General features: G+C 34.4%; 1 protein-coding gene across 1 annotated transcript in view; it reads right to left on the bottom strand.

The window, feature by feature from the left end:
- The window catches only part of LOC113496194 (proton-coupled amino acid transporter-like protein pathetic), a 37,814-nt gene extending 16,409 nt beyond the window's left edge, over positions 1–21,405 (bottom strand). Inside the window, exon 1 of the mRNA XM_026875345.1 lies at positions 20,924–21,405. The gene's annotated coding sequence lies outside the window, so the exon portion shown is untranslated. The remainder of the gene's footprint in view (positions 1–20,923) is intronic.
- Positions 21,406–22,848: the final 1,443 nt, after the last annotated feature.

The following is a 22,848-nucleotide window of genomic DNA, read 5'->3' as shown; positions in this document are numbered from 1 at the left end:
GGACGACGTACTACAATACGATTCGTAGATTAGTGCGTGGCAGAGATTTAGCGATTGGCAGCAAGTACTTAGCTTATACCGCGAAGATATTTGATCCAACAACTTTTCTGAAGTATATAAATCGGTTTAGTCCGTCAGACAGATTTCCAAAAAATATTGAATATGTCACATCATTAAAGGAAAATAAGGAAGATTAAAAACACTTACTTAAAACGTAATGAAATACATGCTAGTGGGGGCTCGTAACCACATACTAGTATAAAACGTACTGACAAGTGACATCACACGAGTTTTTAAATCACTGTACAGTGTATACTCTTCATTTTGAATACAAGACAAAAGAAAAAATATGCGTCCAATATTTTTTTGAAATCTGTTTGGACTAAACAGAATAACGACAAACGGAAATAAAACATTTTTATCGTCAAATAGTCCATAAGTCCAAAAGTTATACGCAATACCTAAGACTAGACGAGCAAAACCACACAAACCGACAATCTTACGTAACTCTATCCCACCTATGCTCAAAATTTGGCATTCAATACAAACGCCAAGGGCATTCGTGAAAGACGTACACGCTTTATTATTACTCCTATTCAATCCTTAGTAATAAACTCGTTACATGTCAATAGGCCTTAATGTAACAATCAGGGAGATTGTAAATGACGTGATTACACAAAATATTATTCAAATGACATATAACATCATCTATATCGTCCTGGAGACCGAGAGCTGTTCATATTATTCATCGTACTTTACAAAAAAATATTATTGGAATACTCCGGCATCTCAGCATTGCCGAATCAATTGCTGAATTGCCTTAATTGATTGGAAAAATGGTCCAACGCTTAACTTGTTCGTGTACACGTGTTTTTTGTCGTAAAATCAATTAGCGACAATCAATTTAAAATCAACATACATTTGCTTGAGCATCGCGTGACTCCATTTCGGGACATTCGATACATGTTTGTTATCGTGTCAGTCGGGCTTTTGGTCTATACACTACGGGGAAAGCGTGTTTTTCTCGTGACGTCACCGTCTGGATGCCTTCGACACCCCGCGTTGGCGCCAGGCTTGCCATCCGAATGAATATACCCCCTCCTTCGACCCCTACGTTATGTGACGATAGCTGCATTGTAACGCTCATCTAAAACACAATTATTGACTCATTTTCAGTAGAATATTAGTTTTATAATTACGTGTTTCTAACAGTAATGGCTCATACATTCATACATTAGCTATGTTATGGCTAACTTATGTTTATAGGTTCTCGTCTCATTGTTTTCTTTGTCACGGATAAACGTAAGCATTGTGTTTGTCTACAGAAATCGGAAACAACAACTAGGGATTCAAAGACATTCGAGAGATGTGAAATAGCTATGATCTGAATATGGAACTATTCGATTTGAATGCAGTCTGTGAAAAAAGCAGACAACTGACAATATATGAAAAAAAAATACATAAACAATATTATGTGAAACACGAATAATTTATACGTAATACATCCCTCGTCAGAGTAACTTTCCTTTCGGAGCAATTTAAATGACTGCATTTAGTCTCGTGTCTCATAAACGTGATTTACAATTAGTAAATGTGTCATCATAACTTTTTATAGTATCTCTTAATATCAACATTGAGACTTGAAAGTACTCACATTAATTTGAAAAACGCGACCGGTTTATTAATATGGCCTTAGTTTGTATCTGAGATTAAACAATACTGTAATTATCGAAGACGACAAGCTATTCTTTTGTTAAATGTTTGATTTAATATAGTTTTGTTAGTACCTAGGAATGTTGGCAAATGAAAGTTAGATTTAAGATCTTATTTACAATTGGATCAAGGTCAACAGAAGTCCTTGGTGCTTAATGGCGTATAAGAGAATTATGGATTACCGGAATATGAGTCGTCCTAACTTTAGTGGGCGTAATAGTCATGGATGTGTAATAATCATCCTATAAAATTTTCGAGTCATTAACGTGGTTTATATATCTATCTATTTATAAAATTTTATATTCGGTAGAGTCAGTGGATTTTAAGACCTAGTTAAATGTTGTCCCACAATAATGATTTTTTAAAATCATGTTACGTTTTTTCAAATGTAAAAATTCCTAGAAATTATTCATATCGCCCAAATAACGCATATTACATATAATTAATGACAAGCGACAATCGTCAACATCGCTACGTCTTGTAGCTACATTTAAGACTCAACTTTAACACTCTATCTCAAAGTCCCGTTTTAATCAACGTCCTACTATTGATGGTTATTATATTTAAAACTAAACTTTAACGCTCTATCTCAAAGTCACTTTTTGATCAACGTCCTAATATTGTTAGTCTACACACAACAGGTAACTTTACAGCTGGTTCAAGACAATTTAGTAAACAGTACTCAGCTTACAAGCGGTGCAAGTCGTTTGAAATCAAATCTATATTTTAATTGATACCTAAGTATAAGCAAACTATTATTAAAGCTCATATTCGTTTACATTACTTATACTAAGAACAAATACGTCATCTTTTAACATGTCAGGCCAAAACGAGTATTTAAAAATGTAATTAATTTGAATGTACATTAAAGTCAAAATAGTATACAACCTCATTTTTACACATTAATTGCCTATAAGCAAAACTTTCTGCTTAGATTTTTTTAATGTGCTTACTGAATATTATATTATACTATTCTATATTCTGTGCTTTTTTACAATATTGCGAACACCTATTAAAAAAATGTCGGCATTTTCGTTTAGTGGCATTCCGAACTAAGTCTTACATCAAACGGTGGTTATCAGCCCCAGTAATATCATGTCCAGAGAATTTCCCAAGTACTTAGTGTAATATATTACGCACCACATTTAGAGAGTCATACAAGGCAATAAATCTAAATGCGACCAGTTATCGTTAAACGCGGAAATTCTTTAGTTTGCGGTGTAAATTCTTAACTCTACATCATTTTATGAAATGATTGCTTGAATATTTAATACGTAAGTCTTGTAGATTTCAAACCAGTACCTTTACTCTTATGTACTTGCTGTCATTAATGTGTACTTTTACTTTTTTTAATTGAAAACTAGACCTTATTTCACTGTTTTTACAATATTTTAGCTTAGATATTTCTTTGACGCTTTACATTTTTACATCGTTTAAGATAGATAGAAAAAAAAATTATTGCACAACACACAAGTAGGGGATTTTATGACATGGTGCCACAATTGGCGGTCTTATCGCTTAAAGCGATTTTTTTCAGACAACCCATTGATGGACTAGATTTTGAAGGACTAAGGACAGTTGATAAGAAGTTAGTAGTCATGAGAATTTAAGGTAAAAATCGAAGATTATTTGTGAACACATAACTTCACAAAATTAATGTTGATGACACCGAATGATTAACGTTAGCGGACAAAATCCGGTCTATAAATAGATTATGAAAAAAACATGAAACTGAACTGAATTGCGATTGAATCCTGTGCATTGTTTAAAATGTGCTGTAAATAACCGGCGTGTCGTCATATCCGTTGATCATATCAGTAATCAGAGATAGGCAGATTAGCTAGCATTAACATAGCCTACTGTATAACTAATACTCGGAATACTTATATCGCATTATTTCATTACTCCAACGAGATTACGAAGACCGAAAACGAACAGATAAAATTATTTTTGCCAATTCCAAAAATTTCACTTGATTTTAGTATCTTACTTTACATCAGACATACATACATCAATACTTTACACTTACATGACATCGTAAATCGAAAACTGATTTTAATAATATTGATTCCATGAACCTACAGTTTCACCCGTCAATTATTTATAAATATTTTTCTAACTACTGAAAACGAGAGAAAAGACGCCCGCGAAAAGATGTGGAGCAGGTACTCTCAAGTAAATAAATACGGTAAAGTTTTACAATTTTGGCTCGTTAGTTTTAGCTATGAAAATACACAAAAATCTAAAAACTTTTATGGTGTATAAAAGCAATATTTTATCGACAGAGGTTTTACTTTGAGGATTTTTACAAATATTTTTTTCTCGTTTTAATAACTGTAAAAGTAACTATAAAAGCGGATTCCCTTTTATTTTTAACTGTAAAAATGGGTAGAGTGCTTTTGGGAAAAGCACGAATAGGAACTATCGACAAATATCCGTAGTGCAAACTTCAATACGAATATTTTTCAATATTGTTCGTGTCTGAAACAGATTTTCAGCAAAAAATGCCCGAAAACTATTTCCTTTTAGATACTACTGTATGATTGTATATCGAAAATAACTATTGTAGTAGGCGAGTAACAAACATAAACATCCATCCTATGCGAAGTCTGTTAAAAATAAATAAACTACAAATGTTTGTTGTATGTAATCATTGCATACCTACGTCAGTAATTGTATGTTTCATATGTCGCGCAAGCTGTAATCAGTGAAGTTAATTAGATCATGTCATCTCCTTCCAACTGAACGAATCAGAAAAGGACGGATGATACAAAGTTCTGCCGTCTTACTTCCTACTCGTTAGAATTTAATTGCCATACTTCCCTGTATTTTATGTTTTATAAAAAATCCCTGAGATAAAGGTAGAGTAGAGACGATATAATGTCAAAAATGCGTCGAGATAATTAAACAAGGACATTTAGTAGATCAGTAAATATTATTACGTACGTAAAGACAGATAAATTGTTAAAATTTGAGCTCACGCAACGTTACAGATTTATTGAAATGACTGTTTTGAGGTCCGTAATGGAAACGTCAGGGTTTAGCGATTTAACCGCAAAAAAATTGCAACTTAGGAATTAAAAAAAAAACCATAACTCAAAAATATAAGGTTGCTATAAGTACGGAAACATGGGGCCAAGTTATTAAAAAAAATACGAAGGTAGAGTGAGTCTCAAATAAATAAAAATCTATTAAAGATACAGTCATTCATTTTGTAGCAGGTTGGTTATAAAATGTATATTTCAAATACAATTAAAGGTGTGCGAAGGCCGAAGTAACTTTATCGCGTTATTAACATGTACATACTAGTAGCATTGTTTTTAGTAAACATTTAAAGTCGTTTGTGAGCTGACAATACTTCGAAACTGTATATTTTATAAAGAATATTCAACTCTATGTTCAATCATACTAATATTATTAAGGTTGTGCGTGTGCGTATGTATGTTAAAGTATAAATTTTATTTAAAATTGCCTTTTTTTCGTTATCATTAATATCATATACATATCTGCTCTACATTTAAAAGCCCGTGACAAGTTCAAAAAGGATAGTTTTTTTTTTGTTAAATGTATGTTTAATATATTTATTACATTACAAATTTACTAGTAAAACTTAACCGGTTTTGAGAATTTTAATTTTCTGAAGAAAAAAACACAATTAGGAGGGTAAAATCTATGAATAAAACTTTTAATGATATACCAGATACATTTTTAACCAAAATTAACCATTCGTAAAATTAATTTTACTTAAAATAAACGTCCGCACTATCTGTAACGGGAATTTGACGGTCAAAACAGCTGGTCACCGCTAGCTGGTGCCATTCTGTATTCCGCGACCGCCTAACAATTGAAACGTGGTGATAAAACTCTCTAATGCTTAACACTGTCGTATCGTATTATATTATAACAATAGAAACTGCAATGTCGCAAGTTCCTTTACCGGGTCTATACCTATACCTATACATTTACGATAGGTAAACAATTTAATAGCAGTTTTCGAAAGACGAAACTTTAATACAAATATAAACACACATGCACAGCAATTGCCAAGTAATAAGGGCCATTTCCTGTGTTTATGTGCAACGGTCATCAAATGACATTAAGCTTTAATTGTTTAATTAAATAATTGTTTTGTCACGTGTAGGGAGGCGGTTTTGTTGAATATAAACTCCAATCTAAAAGCGATCGGATGTTAACAGGATATATGGCTACTATTTGTACCCGCGACTTTGTCCGCGAGGAATTTAAATTATAATATTTTAAATATTATATTTAAAAAAAATTACGCCGTTACAAATGAGTTGATTTAGTTTGTTTAAATTAAATTTCTGCAACATTACTTTACTTTTTTCTTTATAAATAAATACTTTATTAAGTTTCTCCTTATTATATGTATACAGATCCGGCAAACTCGGCCTATCAATTTCAGAGATAAGATGAAACAAACAGACAGACGGACAAAAAGAGATATTTTTAATATTTGTATCGTATTCATATAAATGTAGTAAAAACGTTGAAGAATTCCAATATTAGATACAGACACTCCAATTTTATCTATATGTGTAGATAATTGTGTAAATGGTATGCGATTGAATAGGGCTGTCACCGGCACGTTTGTGGAGGCATTCCATAGGTTTTTGTGAGAGGCGCGGGCGCAAGCACGGACGTCTCGAGCATGAAGTCACCACGTGCTCACTGCATGCGCACGTCTCAGGGCTGCTAACACGACGCCTTGATAGATTGAAACTATTTGTTATTTTAACTAATATTCATTATGTACGTAGGATTTAAACTTTGACGTTCAAGTTTAATTTGGAAATAAGTAGGTTCTGCTTTTTAAATAAAGCACGTATTTAAAGAGCAGAGCCTGCTTCGTTCTCTTATATTTAAGATCAATTTTTATAACGAAAAATATAACATTTTATGTGTATTTTTATTACTTAATTTCAACGGTAAAAGATTAAAAGTTGGTACAAAAAATAAATGCTATTTTATAATTCAGGATACCTACAACCCTAACCGTCACAGAGCTACCTATTGCAATGATAAAACACCCGTTATTCAGTTTATTAGTTTTCTCATAAACCGTTAGTTTAGCATTTTTAATTATGTAACTTATGTTAGAACGAGTCTCCTTCCTATATTAGTATAAAATTTTCCATAGGTCATTATCAAAACATTACGCATACACACTTTACATGCTTGTACTAAACTTGAAACTTATTACAATCCATAAGGAGGAAAACATGCGAATATAGCACCAGCGTCAAACACGATAAGGTTTAAATTTAGAAATTACATAGTTCCTACATGTGGCTTTTTAGTTCTATAAATAAATTCATTTAAAATTCGAACACATTTGTTATTTAGCGTGACTATCACGATGGTTTTATTGACTCTGATACGTATTGATAAGTTTGATCGAATCTTATTTCGCCGAAAAAGAACGTAATGAGTAATGGATATCTAAATCCAAGCCAAAGATTACCTGTGTGACTCTGTTTGTCTGTCTAAAGTTTATGCCTAATCTCCGATTTCAGCGTATAGATAAGTCGAGTCTCGGAAAACGCGGAAATAATTTTCATAATCATTAAGCTTAAATAATGAACTTTATCACGTGATGAGAAGGTTTATTTTGCTTTGAAAATGAACGCTAAAATTAGAAATATGGATTACGATCTTACCTACTGTGTCTTAATGGTTGAAAACATCCTATAGTACTTAATTTTGATAAATAGAGCATGACGATACCACATTTGTTTTCAAATAACATGAAAATTATTAACAAAAATGGTGGAGATTTGCCGTAGTATTTATATGTTTAAAGTTAGGTATCTACAAGTTCAATTCTAAGCAATAAATTATTTTGACGTATGGTAATTTACATTTAATATTCTAAAAATAAATTTGACGAACATCTAATATACTAATCTAATATTTAAATATTTAATCTAATCTAATGAAATTAAAACCACAAAGGACCAAGGTAACCTAAAATATATTTTAGGCATTTTTTTAAATATAATTTAACACAAAAACACCGGCTCTACAAAACTCCTCTCGCTCTCAATCAATCATAGAATATGTTCTCAAAGAATCGATCTGCTTTTGTTACAACACATGTTTTATATGTGTATATATATATGTACATTGTAATTAGTATTACAATGATTCCTTGTGTTAACGATCAGTTCAGCCGTATTAGGATTTCCCTCTATTGTTCCGCGTCTGACCCGAGTCACCTTCGTGAAAGTAACACTGCTAACTAAACGACCAATTTGAATTTAATTGTCACTGTAAACGAAGTAAAGTGAAATAGGACACTTGAGTCAGATTTTGAAAATTGAATTTTAACCTCAAAATACTTTCTTAAGTTGCGACAGTTATGAAAGAGATGCCGAGTTAGGTTGCGCTGCCTCGTTTCTTAGTAACTAAAGTCTATGTGTGATGTTCTCGTCCAGTTCAATAAATTCTATATTACAGATCATCTAATGCAATGAACCACAGTTCTATAGGTGTGAGAAGACAATATCTATTTTTTTTTTCATTCGCATTAAATATTTTTAACTGCACTATGGCTAAACTACGTCTTGAAGACTATTTAACATTACTGTTGTAATTATTTGTCTATCAAGTCCACATCACAGATTACCCAATATTGTGTCACCACTAGCTACTTCCCGCGACTTCGGCCTCTATTAATAAATCAACCCAAATCCTACGCCATACTTTTTCAAATTCTTAAACTATAACTGTTACGCCTGTAATATCGTGTCGTTTCAAAGTAAGTGAAGTTTTCGTTTCGCAGCCGTCGTAAAGCCGGCAATTGGACAATTTGCTGATTGAAGCTATTAGATTTAGAGATTATATTAGCAGTGCGTCTGATACCCATGACCCACCTACATGCAACTGACTCATACGTTCAGATATTTCTTACAGTTTCGCGGGAACATGCAATGTTTGTTTTGTCTTTTCGTGGCTGTAGTTACACGGGTTTTGGAGATAAAAACCTATAGTTTAGAAGTATTCTGCTAATATCTTAGAACAAGTTAATTGACTGAGCTAATTTATTTGTTCAACATAATGTCTACTTGTAAATGGTTACAGTGCCTGTAAAGACGTCTTTTAAATACAAATACTTGAAATAATTTTAGTATCGCGTCTTAATACGTCAGGTCACCTCGTTTTATCGTATGAGTTTCAAAACTGTGTTTATATTCTTTAGCTCCTAATTTTAGACCGACTTCATAGTTTAGCTACATTTTGAAAGTAATGAATTCTTATTTACATTTTCTTTATCACCGAAAAGTTCGGAACTAATTTAGTGAGAACAGAGCTAGCCCGTGTGAGCTCGAATCACTAAGCCAACGTTTGTCCAAACTAAATACCTGGAAATAATCAAACACAAACAGAACGGACGTTAAACGATTGTAAAACTTATCGCTTCTAAGTAAAATATAAGTCCATTGAATACAGCAATTCCTAACAGCACAATGCTGAATACGTGATTCTAATAGCAACTTTTCTCACAATAAGCCTGGTATTTATAAACTACGGCTCCGAGTGTTGACACACACACGGACTAACCGCTTTCAACCGGTTTCGAACGTATTATCTCATTATTAATGTGATTCACGTTAAATATAGCCATTGTCGAGTTTATTTTGACATCGTGTATCAGTGTTCAAAACACCGACGTCGCTCCAGTTTCCTTAATGCATAATAACATCCAATTACAATTATGTTATTACATAAATATTATTGGATAAAAGTTTATTTTTCATTAATTCTTTTGGCCGCAATTGTTTGAAGTTTTAATTTATTCGTGGAATTGTCGACTAGTTTAGGAATGAAAGCCGAAGCCTTTACTCATGAGCGCCTTACGTGGTGTTATGGCTTCCCGTTGTGTTGGCTCCGTACAATAGATGAGTACAATTTACACCTACATAGGTATAAGTACGCATGCCTTCAGGTAGTCGCCGAGAACTAGTTCTGTTTAGATTGGATCATGAAACTAGCGGCCGTTGTTCGCTGTACAATTACATTGAATCATTAAACTAAGTATTTTTAAACCTTCAACATTTCGGCTAATCTTTTTTTTTATCATTTACTATGAACAGAAAGAGGTTATTGTTTTCTCACATACATTTTTCCCAGTAATTTATCAATGAGGATAATATAATTGTTGTTTTCGAAATCGTGGTATTTTTAAGTAATATTTTAAAATTAAATCTATTTTTATCTGATCTTATTTGCCTGTGAAACCGGTTTTAACGACTGATAAATCTCTAATGGTATCGCAACATCCAAACAATCATGATAGTGATTTCCGCGGTACATCCTTATCTTATCGATAATTCACGCGACTATAGATATAATATCGATATCGGATAACTTTTGCCTACTTAGGTATACACTACAATACACAATGTGGTGTATGCGTCATGAAAATATTTTTGTCGATGACGTTTAGATGAAAATAAGTGAAAAAAATCCATGACGCTGAAACATAAATCTTGATATGAATGAAATTAAATTGATTGCTACATCTTATAAATTTATTACTCAATGTTTAATGGAAATTGTGAAATGTACAATTTCAATTACTGCTACTCTAGCTCTCACAAACGTTAAGTAGTCGATGTTATAATATGACAAATATTATGTTAATATAAAGGAAAATCTAAAGTATTAATTAGGTTAAGGGCTAATTGTTTACTAATTTATATGTGTCCAACTTGCATCGTTGCACATCCTACTGGTAGGTCTGTTCTTCTACCAAGATAAAGATAGTGGATTCGAATCCCAGTATGCACAAATATCATTTTGATGTCCGGATAACTTAAGTATTTAAATTTACACAATGGGGAATATTCTGAAGGTGTGTTAAGCTACACCGGAGGATTAGAAGCGGTTTGTTGTAAAGGTTCTGCATACAGCCCTCAATGAGATCAAGGTACTTTCGCTGCTGTGTTTTTTTGTTAGTTGTAAGAAAATGAAAGTAAACCTTAAGACAATTGTATTAATGATTATATTGGACAGATAAATAAATAAATAAACAATAACAAGTTACTAAAAGAACTGCATTTTGAATTTTTTGAAAATTAACTTTTTTATCAATAGCATGCGCTTGTCAATTGTTTTCGCATCCTTATCTGATATTCAAAACATTTTTAATGCAAATAATTATTATTCATAACAAAGTTTCAACATCAATCTATTTGAATAATGTATCTCAATAAAATATGTAGCTATTTTGGTGAGCGTTTAGGCGTGTGCTTCGCGAATTTCATGTTAGGTAACCATCTGATAGGGCCAATAGACAGTAGACACCGCACCCACTGACACACAATGTTTAGGAGTGCCCTCATTTATTCAGCTATCGAAATAATTAATAACAGGATGGGAAGTTCCTTTCAACAAAAATATAGTTTTTCGATTCAAAATAGATCATCTATTGTTTTTTTTTTATTGTGCTGATTTCAAACGAACTACAGTTTACAATTTACTAAGCTTAGATTTATTTTCTGACTTCATATTTCTGTACATACAAATAAGACAATAACAAAAAGGATGGGTATGACTAGTGGTTTACATTAGCTGCGTGCGATTTATTAGATATTTATCTAAAAATACGTGAAATAATTAATTATTTTAATTATTTTTGAATCCTCTTTTTATTAAATGATGTAATAAACACACGGATTGAAAGTTCTAAAAGTGAATTAAAACATTACCAGTTAGGCGTGTGAACGATGTGAATTAAAGTATTATTTTATGTAGTGTTATATTAATAGTTATAGTCTAGTATTTATTTTATGCTCACAGGTTAAATGGACGAGTAGATAATGTAAGTCACTCGTATCTACGTGTTATCGAACGCAATTAGCTAATGGTAGAAAAGTCTATCCGTTGGATTTACCTAAATTAGACTGTGTAAATTTGAAAGACATTAAAAACATCGTAGAAGAAGATAAAGGGTTAAACTATTTCATTGAGAGATTTTACTTTTGCGGCAAAAAAACTAAACGCCATTAAAAAATACTTGAAGATTTCTTTAGTTTGTAAAATAGTATTATAGATCCAGACTCGAAACTGCAGCTATCTTCAAAACGCACAGAGTGAAAAAAATGGAAGGGAAGCTATTTCATTTTAAATATTCAACATCGCAAAGCAAAACCCACGAACAAAATATAATATTAAACACACCTTCCAGCACAAAATTCAATTGTTTACACTTTCCCAAAGTAGAGCGAGTAATCACTGGATGGATCTATTATTAGCTGCCAAACACCCAGTATTCAAGAAGAAGAAAAAAAAAATAGAATCCTAGAATACCAACATTCTTATATAAATTTATTTCGGCACTGTCAGCATAAATGTAGCGAGATATAGGGTTTATTGACCTGCAATTTTCTTGAGTAATCGGTAAACCTATAAACGTTAAGCATTTAATCGCATAGAAAGTCAGAGATACATTTCTGAGGGAACATGTTACTATATTTCTAGTAGCCATAATTAAGGGAAAATCAAATAAAAGAATTCAACAGTAAATGCATCAATGTACAATTATGTAATACTATGAGTAGGTACCTAACTTTGCGATAATTTTAATTTTATAATATATTTTTATTCACGCTTTGCCTCCCATTGTTTCAGGCTCTCAATGAAAACTTCAATATCAAAACCTAAACTTATTCGTGGAGATATTTGGTAAATGCAGCATTAAACATTAAATCTCTTAAACTTTCTAAGATAAATATTCCATAACCTAACCTCATACGTCGTAGTTTCAATGTGTTCGTCTGCAAATGTCCAGTCACGCATATAACTGTCATTACACACGCGGCTCTACAAGTCATGTCGTGTATAACTGAGAAGCTATGCAGAAAGCAAATAAACATTGCAATAAATATAAAAAAGACTCTTAATTTAAAAGTAATATTCATAAGGTATTTTAGTCTTGTCCAAACTCTTTCGTCTTACTTTTTTTTAATGTAGAAATTCAAACGTAAGACAACATTTTAAACCAAAAAATTGAGCTGCAGTAGTTTATTTATGTGGACTGAAATCTGAGTGAAGTTACAGTATTGGTCCATAAACGTATAAGCCAAGAGCGCAAGCAGTAGTGAATACAGAAGGTTTAAGGAAACTGCCTTTTGCTTTAGGTTGACTTGAAATTGTGATAAAACTTATATCAAAGTACTATTTGAGAAATTTACGATAAGAAAGAGTAAGCTTGACTCTCTATAACTCGCTGCTTCTAATTCAGTACAGTGTATTAAAGTAGAGTACTTTAGTACGTAAGGCATTTTCATCGTTTTTCTTGAAACGAGAAGAATGCAAGCGTTTATAACAAAACGCCGAGCCAAGGACACACACCTTATCTTATCATGCCATGGTGCGTGCTCATGGTAATCGATGGCGTCGTAAAACTAAGCGCTAGGATTTTTATATGATATAAATGTGATGGAAATCAAACGGATAACTTGTTTAAGGCTCGGATTCATTTTCACTACACTCCCGAGCAATTTGAGTGAACAATCCCGAAAGTAGTATAAACTTAGAAAAAAAAATTAAGTTGAATTAGTTTTCGTTTCTTTTGTGTACGTCAATTAAGGTGGCCAGGAGTTTTTTTAAATTATAAATATGTTTGCCGTAAACATACTCGGTAGGAACATTGTGAGACATTATGTATAACGATAAATATGTAATGTTTAGTGCACTCAATTTTAACTGATTTTAATCACGTTACAATCTATTTATGCCCAAAAAAACGCTGTTGATCAGTCTAGTACCTTTCAAACTATCTATCAACAATCGCTTGGAATACTATAACATTGATAAATGATAGCCAATTTTCTTTTCATTTAAAACATATCTTATTAATTCAACTCCACTGGCAAATATAAAATAGGACAAATAATACATAACTCACAACTGTCTACTCCACATTACTTTTTAGGTCAAGGAAACGATCGGAACTGGCTTCTGAACAACACACTACATGTAATTCCCCCAATCACTGGAAAATTCTTTGCAGATTCAAGCTATTCATGATGTAATTAGCCTTTAAGGGGAAGTGTAATAACTCTTGCATTTACCTATTCGTTGTAAGATGGTTGAATTTTATCGTTGTGTAACAAGAACGTGCGTAGACGCGTGTTTCCGAGATTACAATTTCACGGCGAGCAACGTCCGTGCAGGCCGCCGGCGACTAAATTATACCGACCAATATTATTCCATCAGAAAACTTGCACAAAACGGACTTATAGGAATATTTTCAAACAAAAATTTTACCGATCATTACCAATTTTATGATGTACAGAAGTGACGTCACCTAATGGTAATATTCCGTGTTTGGCTATGGTATATAATATTTTACGCGAGATAAGGCGCGGTCTTTTGGCAGTGGATTATGTCCAGTTTGCGATACGGTGAGTAAACTCAAGAAAGAAAACATTTGTAGATAATTACTTAGATAATAGAGGCAGGTAGAGCCGAGCCGAAATTGGACGTTGACGTTCACGACGCTCTATTACTTTATTGGTGTTGAAGCCTCGAAAGATAACTCGAGGATAGTGAAAGCTACGTAAGTGTCCATAATAGGTCCTCGGCATTATCTCAGTTTGCCGGTTATTGCTCTTGTCTGAGACCTAACACACGGATTGTAGTCCGATCCGGTTTGAGCTCTTACTTTTTTGCAAGCCGTTTGAAACAGACATTTATCTAACGCGCACTACAAAGAAACTTACTATCTTTAAAGCTGGCCAACAAATAAACTATAGAAAATAGACTAAATATTTAAAGACTCGATTTAATTTTGACTCTACATTTGAATATTGCTCTATATTAGAAATAGAAAATATTAATCTGCTTACTCAGTGTAATGCAGCGTCTGATAAAGAGAATTAATTTCAAAGCCACTGATGGAACTTTAACATAGGTCATTGAAATAGAGACAAGGTCGAGAGCTATCATTTTTCTGTTTACACGTAACTGTAGCCGTAAGTAATACTTGAAGTGAAATCTAGTTAATCAGTTTGTGGGTTTACTGAGCAAATTTATCTTGTTATTTCAATGTGTCACGGTGCTAGCCTCGAGTTGTTTGAGAGGCTCAACGTGCGACCTCATTAGTATTTCAAGTGCAGTCAAAACAATGGGCATGTGAAAGCCGCGTAGGTAATCCGCAACGACCACAGCTCTCCCACCCACGTAGACCAACCCATACGGCCATACAATTTATGATGTGCAACTTTAAAGTATTTAATGTATTTAATGTATTTATTTGGCACAAACACAAGACTCCCGAACCTTTTGCGCCGTTTCCAAACGTCTCTGTCACTCGAGGAACGTTTTTCTGCGCACATATTTATGCAAGCGCATAGTTGAAAATAATCTGTTAGACAGTAATGATACAAGTGAGGTTCTTTAGCAGTTTAGACTACATCGTATCGCTTTAATGTTAAGTAATTTTCATTCCGATAAAAATGATTTGTTAATCACAAATTACTATTACAATACTGTAGGTAACATGTAGACCCGGCGCGTTGTGATCAAAGATAGATTCAATTTTTAAATATTTACGACTTTGATTATCGAAATGACTATTGTTTTTAATAAGTATTTTAGACTGTGCATGTAATTATCAGTTCCAAAATTTATTGACGATTATGTTTATGTACGATTGCAATACTAGATTTTTCCTGAAAGTTTAAAAGACAGACTTTCGCAATTACATTATTAAGTTGGATTTCAAACAATTTAAGGTCAGTGCAGCGCGGATTGCAGCTCACTGCGCGAGCGTCGTATGGAACATCACTGGTAAAACAAGGCGGTGCATCAAAATGTAAACCTGAATTGACCTCCGAACTAACTAACAATTCTCGACTCTACTCCTTTACAATTAAATGCATTCTAGCTTGAGCGACAACGAGTATAGCATTTAGAATTATCTTTCACTTAAATCTACCTTTTGCTGTTTCGCTTAGAGTATAATTCTTTAGTCGTTATTTTTGTACCAGTCAAAATTCGTTTGCATATACTTAGCGCAGCATACATTCATAACTGGCACACACTTTTTGTCCTCTGTTTTCATTATTATGGTAAACTTTTTTTATGGTTTCAAATATAGAGACAGGGGATTACAAAAAATAAAATATTGCTTTTAATCTGTGCGGAGCCACAATTGGTAACTAATACTAAGAATTGCCGACAGGTAGATAACACAAGCGTAACACAAAACGCCAGACAAAGGCTCCGCGCCGCGAGTCGCTAGTCGTCTCGTTTTTTGCCGGCGCGCAAAGTGCGGGCGGAGGCGCGCACGGCTCATAAAGTGACACGCTGTAGTCTTTCTTCTTAATCGATTTTATACCTATACCTGACCCCGAATTAATAATCCACTATCCTTCGTTTATCCAGACTCCTATTTAAGCATTTTCTTTGAAATAAGTAGGCACTCTACATTTCTATGATAGTCATTTCAAACTGGTTTAAAAAATGTAAATGAATGGCCCATTGAACATTTTTCAATGGCGCGGACAACAAGCTGGAGCGGTTTGTAAAGAACATAGTTCCCTTTGATTCCAGCGAAGGGGAGAGCGCCATGAGAACGGTATTCGGGTATGCGAGCGAGCGGCGGGGTGGGGCAGGTGACGGCGCCGGGGGGGGGGGACTGTGCGTCTCTAGAAATTTCCATTGCCCAAGCGCCGCTGGTGTGGCGACGTGCACGCACTTAGCCGACCGAGAAGGCTAGAAAGAGATGCACGGTCATCGCCTCTCCTTGCGAACTACACGCGGTTAATATCTAGATAATCGACACTCACATGGGTTTCTCAAATCGTGTTCGATATAACTTTTTTATGGAGATAGAAAGATAGCGACTTTTATTCAAATCCGTAAGGCATACATTGTTATTCATAAACAGTAAAACCAACCGAAATAAAGAACAAAATGAAAGATTAACTTAATTCAGAAGCATATTATTTATACTCATGGACCACCGCACAAACTCGATTGTTCAGCGCAGTGTATAAACAAAGTGTCTCGCTCAGCGCTCCGCCGCCGCGGCCGCGACCGCCTCCTCCACACTCATGGCACCGGTATGGAGGCCACCGCGCGCCGCCCGCGCAACTTTCGGCTACACGCTTCAGTAATACTGGGGCCTTGTTCACCGGGGTTATACACAGACTTAGGGTATTCCTAACCTTCAAACTAAATTGAACTCTATTAGAAAACACTAAGCTCCAATTCTTAATGAATCTCCTTAGACAAACTTGAATATCGCCGTCCTTGTCTAAAGGCATCCCGTTTTAGGTTATTTTCCATTGCACGGAAATGGAGTCGGGCACCACGAGCGCTTCTATTTCTAGATTTATTCTAACGTGTTGCCTTAAATTATGCCTATGTCTGTCTGTCTAAAAATATTCAAATAGATCGCTAACGAAAAGGCTGATGTATTTTGATATTCTGGTTTTGAAAACTGATTTGTTTCAATTTCGGATTAACTTTTGCAGCTTCGTTTTCGGATTGTTATAAACTTTTAAAAGTATCGTTTAAAACTATCGGCTACTTAATTATATAATAGCTTGTTGATTACAGAACAGAAGGCAAAAATTGTACATTACGGCTCACGAGTATGTAGGTTCCCTAGTTTCCATACATCATTATAAATTATGTTGACTGTTTCGTATGTGACTGATTGGAAATAAGGCCCAACAAGGAAATAGATAATTAATATTAAGGAAAATCATTCAATATTCATCTATATACGACGTGTATAGATTTTCCTCTGTAGCATTGTGGTGTGGTGGACAAACATGCGCATGAACGAGTGTCCGCTTGCACCGGATCGTGTAGACAATACCCAATGAACACCTGATACTGTTGATGAATAAAGACACGCGAATTGTTATAACATTACAATACGTATGTCACTTACAGACTATGTGCGGTTTCGCCCGCTCACAAGCGTACCTTTCAAGTAAAATAGCATGAAACACGTGGCATTTATCCTTGAGCCATCCCTAGCTATTGTGTGATCGCTAGAAATATCAGTGAACGATACAAGACAATTAGTTCATTATACAGTCACTTGTTTTTGCTCAAGTCAATGGAGACGCAATGTCGAGGCGAAGAATATTCGTGTAGCAATTCCAACTGTCTCTGATTGTTATAAAAAGTAATGAATATGGTTATTTAATTTTACTCAGGCTATGCACGTGATTAACTTGAGAAACAAAGAGGAGAAATTTAAGTACGTGTTTAATATTCAAACGTTTGCAATCAGATCGTGAATTGAAACCTTGAACTGATTCTGGCTTGCGTCTTAGAGAAAGAATACCTTTGGAGAATAAAGTAGTTCTGAACCCGAAAATTATAAATCCCATTCCTTTCTCAAATAGTTTTCTATCAGAATGTTTTCGTCAGTTTTGTGTAGAGATAAGATTTTGGTGTAAACGACTGAGTGTAGTAACCATAACCATCATGTATTAGGACGGTAATCGATCAACGTTATGAACGCAAATAGCTTGGGTTTTTCAACACTGGTTTACAGCATATTTTTCTCGGCTTACTGTAAACGACTAGGAAACACAAAGAGGTTTTCAATGCATGCCAGAACTCTGAAAAAAAGACTGTTGGCATTGCAAAATATAGGTATCTACATGGAGTTTCTTGCCGGTTTTTCTCTCTCACTCATTTTTAAAAATGACAGAATGAAGGTCGATTAGAAATGAAACCTTTTGCGATTGACTGCGTACATTGTCTTGCTTTTAGCTCCCACTAAACTAAGTACATATATTATTCAGTGTTGTTAGCCCTTTCCGTCGAATGATCGACAGTCCCTACCGTCCTAACAGGGGGCCCCATGGCCAAATGATATACATGAGTACTACGATATGCATCTTACCCCCTAAATTAAAATGTTGCGTGCACATGTACTTTGATCCGCGAAAGAGGTTTACGCCATTTTAGTTTTTTTTTATGCAAAATGAAGTTGAATCATACAATATGACTTATTGTAATTTTAAAACGGGTACCTGCGAGACTTTGTTAATTTTAACATGCAGATAGATGTTAAATGATAAAATGTTAAACGATAAAATTGTTTAAATTTAAAAACATTTTAGTTTTAATATAGTAAACCTTAGTCAAAAGAAATATTTTACTATAGACCAAGAGATAAATATTTTTAACCGAGTATATATCTGAAACTCAAAGTGAATCAGTACATTTAAAAAGACAGCGCAAGCGCACAATATGGGAACTGCATACATTAAACAATGCTTAAAACAATAAAGATGAAATTCATGTGAACGGCGGCTGATCTTGATTATTTTTTAATATGCTCTTTATCGTTCTTCTTATAATAACGCTATTTTAATTGAAAGTATGATTCAGCATGCGATTTGGCTAATCGAAACGCAGTGGACACAAACCTTGCTCACTCATCAACAAGATCAATTAGACTAATTGCAAAAGATTGACCAACGAATACGAATCTATATCGCAAATACGATTTAAAAACTGAAGCTATTAATGCGAACGAATTCAGTCCACTGTTTTGAATACTAAGCATTGTGGCTGACGTAATACCAGGTGACGTACGCACGCAATGCACGTTCGAAAAAGTATTGATAGAAAGAAGTCTTAAAGCAGCCTGCATCAAAATTGAAAACTCTACAAAACAATAAATAGATGCAAGTAAATAAAATTAATGAATATGCTTATAAACGAACAAAAGTAAATTATGCTAAACGAGTCGAATTCAGCATATTCATTTGTTTTACTGCCACTAAACCTAGAAGAATAGCTAACGCGATCAGTCACGTGTTTTAAAACATAAAGAATTTAGTAACTGTACATTTTCTGTATTGATTTGCTATACGTGTGATGGATGCATAAATTAGTCGCGAATCGAACCAGATCGTGAGAAACGAAAGGAAGTAGGGGAACGTAGCCCGATATTAACGAAAAAGGTTACACTAATAAATTTCATATCCATTTAAGTCCAAGATTTAAACTAAGAGTGATTCGTTGATTACTGCTCTACTTTATCATTCGCTTAACGTAACGCTCTATCAAATGGCAGCAAAAGATATTTGTTTATGTCAGATGACTTATGTATTTGTTTACTTTGTATTCTTGTGAAAGTTTTGTGGCAGAATAACATTTCAAGGCCTCGGTCGCACACTTAGTGGAACTATCCAAATGCTGCTTTTTTTAGATACATCAATGTTTTATATACTTTCACCTTTTATAGATAAATAAGGTTGCTTTAATATTTAAGACGTATGTCGGCCTGTGCGAGGACAAAAGTTTGAGAAACAATTGGTAATACAGAAGAAAATTCTGATTTCGTAAACACGTTTAGTAATAAATATTACGACGTACTTAATGACCTATGTAAAATGACTTGAAGTTACATCAGAAACTATGAGTGTCATTGACTAGTCGTGTGTGAAAAATGAAGATTGTTAAGTCAAAATCTTTGATGCTAGACTTAATCTTGAGCTCAGCATCCAAGTATGATAAATACATGCACAATAGTCTATGTAAGTCTGTTTACTACCAAAAAAGAAATGTATTTAATGGTACTTAACTTTTTTTTAATGTTGCATGTACTTATCATCTCTTTAGGTACCGATTTCACTGGATAAAATTCCATATTATACTATACTCTGTAATAGAGCAAGAAGTTAAATAATAAAAAGTTACGTTACATAAGGTAAATGCATAGTACAGGTAATGCATAATTTTAGCAAAATGTAACCGAGTGTGAAATCTGTACTGAAGATTATGCGCACAGCTATAAAGGCAGTACGAGAACACAGCGTCAAAGGATTCGGTCAGACCGAAGCAATTGTTCCGCTGCATTCCGCCGTTTCATAACGCTCTATGAAATATCGCGATTCTTTAAAAACGCTCGACCGTCTTTGCAGTTTCGGTAAGTATGTATACACGTTCACATTATGTGCACGTTTTATTAGCCTCCAAGTACACTCCGCTCAGTTTATGAGCATTTTAGAAATTTTACAGCAAATTTCTAGAAAGGTTTCTAACAGGTCCATTTAAAGTAATAAGCTGACGTTTGAAGAATTGTCGCAAAGCATAGAAATATAAAACACAAGAACAGCACGGAACAGTATCCTAGAAAAAGAATAAAATTCGCATGGATAATACCATAGAAAATATATACGAAAAATACACTTACCTTGAACACCGCCGGAGCTAACGGTATAGCCGCTTGGTTGTGAAGATGTTTTTTGACATTTTCGTAACTTTTTCCGTCCACGCCTAATAAGTTAATATTGGTATCTTCACAAATACTTCAAAACTTTACTTTATTTTGTTCAAAGAACAATTCTAAAGAAATCGTATACTGAAAACGAGTTGCCTTCAAGTTGCCGATGACTAAAATTGCGATAAAAGTTTTCGCTGAGCGAAAATTTTGTAAGTTGGCCGGAATGGGTAAAAATATTACTCGTTGATGTTAAATTATTTATTATTAAGAACTTCACTATTTGGACACTTATAAAATAGTGCCAAAAAGTTGACTTTAATTTTAGTGAGACACGTCGGCGAGTGTACCATACGTCGTGCCACTGTTGCGGTCAAGTCGGCAATGAACGGGTAAGGCGCGACTGAGCGCGCCAAAAGGAGTGAGTGAGTCGCGAGCGGTGTGGGGTCGGCCTGACGCCGCGCTGAAGCGGACGGCGCCAAGTGACGTAAGCGTGTCTACTGTGGCGCGCGATACAACGCACTGAAAAGCGTGCGGTGCCACCGATACATGTATCTACTGCTTCATATCTGCACTTTCACAGGTTATCACTGTTTCCTCAAAATACTATGACGGTGCAGCACGGCCCTTGGCGTTGAAAAGCCGACATCACACGTCTAGCCTTCAAGACACGTGACTCACGACCACAACGTCCAGACGCGAGCTATTCTACAATACAATGCATGCTCTACACGCTGACTTACTTTCTTGAGAGGAACTGTTGAACTCTCCATCACTGATAGTGTACACCGTGGGCTTAGATGAACGCACCATTTTTCTTTCTAAGAATGATCCTTTTATGCAGAAATGCAATTGCAGACTATTGACTAGTATTTACTGATTGCACCGTCAAGTATCGAACTGATTATGACTTCAAGTGCAGTACTGACAGCAGCGGCAATACTTTTATAAAACTAATGCTCCTTTTCCTCCAATAAACTATGCATACTAAGTCATAGTCGACAAACTAGGTAATTAAGTTTATGTCATTATCGTGGATTTCCCGAGGCGCAGTTCTCTATAAGACAGTCAGTGGTAAGCATCAAATGAAATATATCGTATTGTTCTCGCTACTTAAACTAATTCTTCACAATTGGTTATTGGTCCCCAGTTACAGTCGTCAGTGTTTTAGGGTTACCATCACTGCAGTCTGGTAGTGACATGTTCTGCAGAAGACAAGAAGGATTTTCAAGTAAAAAGAGTAAAGTGAAATCCGCTCACGTTCATCAAATGGAACCGCTGTAAATTCTAAAAAGAGGTTTGTGTTCTTTCCTGTCAAGTTTGGAAATGTTAATTTTGAGTCCAACGACTATGTGAAGACCTCGTTGTAAAGTTATCGATATTTTGTTTATAAACAAACTTGCATTGTAGATATGCAGCAGAACTCCTTAACCGCAACAATCGGTCCGTCGCATACACGGTCCTCGTTGTCATGTTAATAAACAGATGAATCTAAAAATAGTGAATCTATTTTGTGTAATTCTATTATTGTTTATTCAACAACGGTTTTCTCTTTACTAGGGTAGTAATTTTGAATTCGCAATACTGCTGCTGCTCATGATTCAGGCAGGACTCTGTTGGGTCCGAAATTCCTTTAAGAAATTTATAATTATAATTCTATTATATTGTTTACTGCCTTTATAATAGGAAAAACAGTTGTAAGTGGTATCATTTTCCTTAGTCCATATTTGCTTTTAAAGCAATAAATAATTCCACTTTTGGAATAAACATAACTACAACTCAAGGTTTACTTTGCGCTAAAACAATTAATACAAAGTTTTGATTCCACTATGATACTGGACACTACCGATAGGCATACAAAAAACATTGTAACAGGTTGCTACAAGTTTTGGTTTCCC

The sequence above is a fragment of the Trichoplusia ni genome, chromosome 7 (assembly GCF_003590095.1).
Source record: "Trichoplusia ni isolate ovarian cell line Hi5 chromosome 7, tn1, whole genome shotgun sequence".
Taxonomy (NCBI): Eukaryota; Metazoa; Arthropoda; class Insecta; order Lepidoptera; family Noctuidae; genus Trichoplusia; species Trichoplusia ni.
This window is presented reverse-complemented; position numbering and strand designations above follow the sequence as displayed.